General features: G+C 40.6%; 1 long non-coding RNA gene across 1 annotated transcript; it reads right to left on the bottom strand.

Annotated features, from left to right (window-relative positions):
* Positions 1-385: 385 nt before the first annotated feature.
* LOC145529784 (uncharacterized) lies at positions 386-6409 on the bottom strand. Its single transcript, XR_014071344.1, has 3 exons — positions 6289-6409; positions 1916-2131; positions 386-591 (listed from the first exon to the last, which is right to left on the bottom strand). It is a non-coding gene; the product is annotated as an uncharacterized LOC145529784 (long non-coding RNA).
* Between the last annotated feature and the right edge of the window lie 1610 nt (positions 6410-8019).

Here is an 8019-nt window from a genome sequence, read left to right as displayed (position 1 = left end):
AAACGTGTCAAACTCCATCAGTTCAGTGTGGGCTGAAAAATATTCTTACCTAGAGGGGGTTGATTACCCTTGAGGATGTCTCAAATCTCTTTCTGGCCCTGCACTTTGATGCTATAAGATGCTGAGCTGGAAAGTAATTGGCTAAATATTTTGCCTTTGATTTTGAAATTTCTAATCTTCAACACTGATCCTGTATAGTGTTTCTACATTGTTTATTTTCTGACCAGGACACTTAGACCTTCTTCATATTACTGATGGGTACTTTTCTGTAGCCTGAATCAGTTTAATGTTTCTGACAATGAATTCCCAAGTAATTGCAATGGCTTCACTCCTGATCTCTCTCCCAGGGCACACTTGGAAATTAAATATTAATTCTCACCAGTTATTTGCTGACTTCATCCTCATTTTATTAAATAATCATTTTTAAAATTCCTTTCAAATTTAAATATGCATGCTCCAAGGAGATCAAACCTGTCAATCCTAAAGGAAATCAACCCTGAATATTTATTGGAGGGACTGATGTTGAAGTTGAAGCTCCAGTACTTTGTCCACCTCATGTGAAGAGTTGACTCGCTGGAAAAGACTCTGATGCTGGGAAAGTTTGAAGGCAGGAGGAGAAAGGGGTGACAGAAGATCAGATGGTTGGATGGCATCACCGACTCAATTGACATGAATTTGAGCAAACTGGGAGATAGTGAAGGACAGGGAAGCTTAGTGTGATGCAGCTCATGGGGTCACAAAGAGTTCCAGTCCAGTTCAGTTGCTCAGTCGTGTCCAACTCTTTGAGACCCCATGGACTGCAGCATGCCAGGCTTCCCTGTCCATCACCAACTCCCAGAGCTTGGAAAGAGTTGGATGTGAGTCTTTCTTGGAATCACAAAGAGTTGGATGCAACTTAATGAGTGAACAACATTGCATGCTCTATTATCTGAAAGGTTTGACATGTTGGAGAGTATGGGTCAAAATGAGTCAACCCCATGCCCTCTTCATGCTTTCTCCATGAATTTTCCATTGGTGTTCAGTGTATTCTAATTTGCTATAAGATACTATTCTGTCCCTACTGGAGTGAGTGAGTGAAAGTCACTCAGTGGTGTGCTACTCTTTGTAACTCCATGGTCAGTAGCCCACCAGACTCCTCTGTCCATGGGATTTCCCAGGCAAGAATACTGGAATGGGTTGCCATTTCCTCCTCCAGGGGATCTGCCTGATTCAGTGATAGGACCCTGGTCTCCTGCATCCTTAGTATTGTTAGATCCATCCTAAGGAATCAGACGGATTCCTTACCATCGGAGCCAATGAAGATGTGCCTGCTGGGCACATCCTGCTTTAACTGCAAACAACTATAGCAGAAATTGCTACTGTTTAAAGGTGGCTTGTGGAGAAGGCTATGGCAACCCACTCCAGTACTCTTGCCTGGAAAATCCCATGGATGGAGGAGCCTGATAGGCTGCAGTCCATGCATAGGGCTGCGAAGAGTCAGACACGACTGAGCGACTTCACTTTCACTTTTCACTTTCCTGCATTGGAGAAGGAAATGGCAACCCACTCCAGTGTTCTCGCCTGGAGAATCCCAGGGACGGGGGAGCCTAGTGGGCTGCCGTCTATGGGGTCACACAGAGTCGGACACGACTGAAGTGACTTAGCAGCAGTAGCAGCAGAGGTGGCTTGAACCTTGCAACAACACTTAAAGTGCTGCAATCCAGTTATAGTAAAGAAATGCTTCCCTGGTGGCTCAGATGGTAAAGAATCTACCGGCAATGCAGGAGACTCGGGTTTGATCCCTGGGTCAGGAAGATCCCCTGGAGAAGGGAATGGGTACCCACTCCAGTATTCTTGCCTGGAGAATCCCATGGACAAAGGAGCTTGGTGGGCTACAGTCCATGGGATCGCAAAGAGTTGGACATGACTGACTAACACTTTCACTTTAAGCTGATTTTTCTTTTGTGTTGGAAGAATTTTCCACAAGTTTTCTGAAGGTTTATTTTGATTGAAGAACTAGGTAAGCAAAGTCCCAAGATACATGCATTGTCTTGTGATGATAATTGTATACTTTATCTGGTTCTAGTGGATAACAAGGACTTGCCCCTCATTCTTGGAGTATTTCTCTTCTAGAGGAGTTGCATGAAGTTTCCTGTAGAATTTTGAGGGGAGGATGTTATATTTAGTTAAAAATTCACTCAATGAGATATGAAACTACTTGTTCAAATTCAGCAAAATTGAGTTCTCCTTAATTCCCAGTTCATGTATACTAGAACAGCGTAGAGTAGCAAAAAGGTCTTGATTTTTAGACATAGAAACACTTGATTTAAATTCTGGGAACCACCCCTTACTAGCTGTATGACCTTCCATATAAAAATAGCATCTGAGCTTCACAGCCCTAGATAGAAAAATAAAGTGTACCTTACAGAGGTTACTGTCAGTCTTTAAAAATGCCTTTAATCTACTCATGAGACACAGTAGTAAATAGCAAATAGTCTTATCAGCATTTCTCTCATTGTTATTTCCAGTGGGCTGCTTGGTTTAAGGCTGGCACTTGTACGATGAGTCATAATATAGTCATAGTACAGAAATTATATTTAGAAAAGCTTAAGTTTTATTCCTTTTACTGGAAATTTACTAGACCACTCAACATGGTAGATTCTCGTTCAGCAAAAGCACAATATACATATCTGATGTATTCATAAAGGAAGGCTACATGTAATACCTAATGAAAAAGAGAGAATTTGCATTCTCCTTCCAATATTCCCTGTCTGATTCTATTGTGTGATCTTAGTCAAGCAAGTACATTTTTCCATCTCTTTGGGGAGGAAGAGCAGAGGGCTTTGTCTGCAATATCAAGGCTATCTCTGTGTAAATTATTTCCAAGAGACAAACGAGAGTGGCTGCAGTATTGTCCCTCAAGTACTTGGCATTCCTTGGAAGAAAACATGATGTAATTGGACTTTAATAACTTGGATGAAAATGTATCCTAGGGCCATAAAATGTTTCTCTACAACATTAGATCTAGGCGAGTTATTATGATTACCTCTTAAGAAGTGTTCAGATTAACGGATATGTGATTATAAAGTCCATTACAAAGGCAGAATCAGGAAGAGGTACAGAAAAGCACCCTAATATTTCAGTGTGTCTCAGTCTTGAGCATTTCAGGCAGAGAAGTTATTTTATCACTGGCATTGCCAGACTCAGTGGGGGAATAGCTGAACAAGGAGACCTTCCCTGAATATCATTTCCACCTTCCCATTTCCCTTGTAGCACATATCAGGAATCTGCTTAAAGGAGCTTCCCTCTGTTGCAGTGAACAGGTGAGCACTGGGATAGGAGTCAAACCACTTGGGTCTACCAGCTGAGCCCCCACCTATCTATGTGATTCGTGTGTGTGTGTGTGTGTGTGTGTGTGTGTGCTCTGTTGTGTCCAACTCTTTGTGACCCCAAGGACTGCAGCCCGCCAGGCTCCTCTCTCCATGGGATTCTCCAGGCCAGAATACTGGAGTGGGTAGCCATCCCCTTCCCCAGGGGATCTTCTCAACCCAGGAATCAAATCTGGGTTTCCCACATTGCAGGAAGATTCTTTTACCGTCTGAGCCACCTATACTCCCATATAAAATAGAAGTTGAAAAAAAAAAAACAAACACAGAGGGACTGTCAGGTAATACACGCAAAGAATCAGAATCTCTGATCCATTTGTGTCGAGATGGGTCCCATGGATCTGGGTTTTTAATAAGTGCATCAAACGATTCTTATGTTCAGGCAAATTTCAGATGATTGTTCTAGTTGCTGTAATAGAAGCAAGAATTAAGTGCAGGCTTAGCAACCAACTCAGCCTGAAGGAATTAGGAATGGTTTCTTGCAGGAACATTTGATCTGTGCCTTGAATAATGAATGGGGACTTAGTAGGCTGAGCAAAGGTGGGCAAAGGGTCCCAGAAAACAGTCTCTTAACAAAATCTATATCTTCAAGATGTTGCCTCATCTATGAAATGAAGACACTAAAAAGCATGCCTTCTCATCTAATGCCTTCTGTTTCAATGATAACTTTGGAAACTGGGCAATTTCAATGTTATTTTCTTCTCAATTCACCTAAAAAAGTTCAATAGAGTAACTTGTCAGATTTTCTTTGTGAGAACTTCTCTCTACTGGAAAAAGTGGAAATATTTGGTAAGTTCTATTATAATATAACTACCTGCGTGCTTGCTAAGTCACTTCAATCATGTCTCTCTCTTTGTGACCCTATGGACTATAGCCTACCAGGCTCCTCTGCCCATGGGATTTCCCAGGCAAGAATTTTGGAGTGGGTTGCCATTCCCTTCTCCAGGGGATCTTCCCAACCCAGGGTTTGAACTTGCATCTCTTAGGTCTCCTGCATCAACAGGTGGGTTCTTTACAACTAGCACCAACTGTCAAGCAGGTAGAGGTTATCGTTCTTGTTCACTTTTGTATCCGTATTATCTTTCAAATTACCTGGTCCATTTTCACGCAAATGTGCTTATTATATAACCAAATTGAATTAATTATATTCAAGTGTTCACTTTCAGGTAGACCTGTTAAAGGTTAGTTTCATATGTAAAATAATATTTTAATTATAATAATTATAATATCAAAAATGTAAATATTTGGAATATGCCTAGCCACTTCATATTTTCAGATCACCCACTCATTCAACAAACATTTACCGAACATTTTCTAGCCGTTAATCACTATTCTTGGCATTGGGGATGGAGCAGTCAACAAAACACAAAAATTCATGCCCTCATAGGCTTATGTTCTGATGGAAGAATGGAGAGATCATTCCATCTCTAAACTAAATTCAGTTATAATTATCTATAATTCATAGATGAGTGAAAGGGATTTCATATCTTGATTAGGGTACTCATTTTGTCACACTTGTAAGAAAAACCAGAAGCCACACAATGCACAGGCTATTTTCTACTCATGAATTAAAAAAAAAAAGAAAAGGTCTCCTTCTAAGGCTTCATCCAGTATGAAATAGCGTCTCTCTTCTTGTATCAAAGAGCCATGAGTCATTTCCCTAACATTAGGACCAAATATCCTTTACCGGGTGCAGAAACAACTCAAGTATCTGGAGATCGCTTTCCGGGAGCATCCACTAACTGAAACATAGACAGAAATGAAGAATCCAGAATAAGGTCAATCTGAATAGCAAAAAGAGAAGTGCTGACTTCTTGCATGATCTGACTCACTAATACTTTTTGCATTGTTCTTTGATCCTCCCTCAAAGGAGCTGTACAATAGCAATAAAAATAACAACAGTAATTGCAGCAAAAACAAGAATAGTGAGGAGAGCTACCCTTTTGGGAGCACATACTCATATCGGACTCCTTATTTCATTTTCTCCCAAACTCTATAAAGCTAAGTATGATTATGATGTCTGTATGTGTATGTGCTGTGCTAAGTCACTTCAGCCATGTCCAACTCTTAAGGGACCCTGTGTACCATAGCCTTCCAGACTCCTCTGCCCATGGGATTCTCCAGGCAAGAATACTGGAGTGGATTGCTATTTCCTCCTCCAGGGGATCTTCCCTACTCAGGGATTGAACCTGTGTCTCCTGCGGCTCCTGCATTGGTAGGTGGATTCTTTAACACTGAGCCACCTGGGAAGCTCAACTATGAATATCAATGTCCAGATAGTTAACTGGTTTTAAGAACCAAATATCTAGATACTATTTTTATTTCCACCGAAGAGTCTCAGAGAAATATTTATCAAAAATTAGTAATAAAGTTAGTTGTTCTTCCTTTCCCTTCATCATATTTAAAATTATGTTCATGGATATATAGTACATCACTAACAAAATCACTGATGTTTGGCATTTCAGAATAATCAAAGACACTTTTGCCATCAATGCAAACACCTGAGGAATGAGCAGAGAAAGCAATGGTGTTGCAAGTAAGCGCAGCAAAAATTTCTGCTGATAGCTTCCAGATATGAAGCAAGCTGCTTTGAGCTTCTTCATTCTTCCTTATGTTAAATAAATTTATCTGTGTAATGGGCTTCCCAGGTGGTGCTAATGGTAAAGAACCTGCTTGCCAGTGCAGGACACACAAGAGGTATGGGTTCAATCCCTCGGTTGAGAACATTCCCTGGAGAAGGGTATGGTGACCCACTCCAGTACTCTCCCCTGGAGAATCTCATGGACAGAGGAGCCTGGCTGCTTTGAGCATATTCATTTTTCCTTATTTTAAATAAACATATCTGTGTAATAGCATCGTTAACTATGTGGGATAAGTTCACCAATGTGCTGCCTCCTCACGAATAAAATTTACCCCTTTTTACCTTGGGAAAATCTCCCAGTTCCTCCACTGGTATGTATTTCTCTACTGTCAGTTTACTTGACCTCTTTCATTCCGCGTGGCCGCAGTCACAGCCTCTCACTCGTGTACAGAGACCTCCCACCGTTAGAAGCGTTGCTCCCGCATGATGCGTTACTATAGAGATGCGGAACGGCAGAGGATGGCATCTCAGGGTCGCATTTTTTATAACCAGCGCTCCTTCCCAGAAGAGTGACACTGATTTGCTCTCCACTGAAGGCAAATATTTGCTGTTGTTAAAAAAGGGGTTTTTCATTTCCAGGCAAACATATCTGCCTGCTTCTCTGGTTCCCACTACAACACCTTGGACTTTCTGTAAGCCAGAAAAAATTCCACCTTCCCTCACCATTCTGTGTGTCAGCTTTGTGTATTAAAGGAAGTAACTTTCCAAACCTTTCCTGGTATTGCTGGCATTTTGCATCATTTGCTTCTCAGTATATTTTTTTAGCTAATATCTACAGTGCCCTGATATAACCATAATTACCAAGTGAGGGATTAGTCAGTGAGAAAATTGGAGAAAGGAGATGTATTAACAGGATAGAGAGACATTTCTTATAGAAAATATACATTTGCACCAAACAGGGATCCATGGCTCATCTCTTAGACTAAGACAACGGGACAGTCATAAGAGAAGGTAAAAATTTAGATCTTTATTTCAAATCACATCATTGTTTAACATGGGAAGATAAATAGATTTTATTATCTAGTATGTTTCTTGCCTCTCAGGATTTTTTACTAAAGTTCTACTCTTTTTCAATACCTTCTAATTTCTGTACTTACTTCAGCGTGGTTTATTTCATTATTTTGACTTTATTTGTTACTGTTGCTGCTGTTGTAGTTGTTTTGTCGCTCTCTTTTGTTTTTGCCAGAGCTGAACTTGTGAAAGGATCCATATTTAATTTGACAAATAGAGCTGGCAAGCCCTGGGGCACTTATATAATTAGTTAAAGATGTCTCTCAGCATGCTGTGCCTGCCCTGCACACATCTACACATGGCAGTGGAAGAAGAATAGTCCAAATGCACTTTTCTCTTAAGACAAAGGATTCTTTTTCAGATGAATCTGGGCTTCTTTAGAATAAAGTTACTTTTCTCAGTAGGCAAAGAAAAGGCAGTTGCCAATTAAATATCATCCTTCAGAGTTGTGTGCCCTTACTACTTGTCTAACGTTTGAGAACAAGATACTTTTTTTTAAACTTTTTATTGTGTATTGAGGTATAGCTGATTAACAATGTTGTGATAGTTTCAGGTGAACAGTGAAGAGACTCAGACATACACATATGTGTACCCACTCTCCCCCAAACTCCCCTCCCATCCAGGCTGCCACGTAACATTGAGCAGAGTTCCAGGTGCTAGACAGTAGGTCCTTATTGGTTATCCATTTTAAATATAGCAATGTGGAGAACAGAGATATTGATTAAGACCCTGTAGTTGTAGACTTCTGTAGACTTCATGTCTCTAAGCAAAATACTCTCTGGAGCATAGGAAACAATGTAGTTCATTAGGAATTATACCCTGATTACTAAATTCTGTCCAACCTCCCTTAAAAAAAGTCACCGTGTGTCTTAGTTAAACTCCCCAGCTGCAGAGCCTGAGACAGAGATTCACTTGCAAGTGATTTATGAAGGCAGTGCTCCCAAGGTAAACTGATGAAAGACTGGGAGAAACAGGAGAGGGAACGGGAAGAAGTTAGTCAAG

The sequence above is a fragment of the Giraffa tippelskirchi genome, chromosome 12 (genome assembly GCF_054371585.1).
Source record: "Giraffa tippelskirchi isolate mGirTip1 chromosome 12, T2T-mGirTip1v1.2.pri, whole genome shotgun sequence".
NCBI classification, from domain to species: domain Eukaryota; kingdom Metazoa; phylum Chordata; class Mammalia; order Artiodactyla; family Giraffidae; genus Giraffa; species Giraffa tippelskirchi.
Note: the sequence above shows the minus strand (reverse complement) of the source record. Positions and strands in the feature narration are given on the sequence as shown.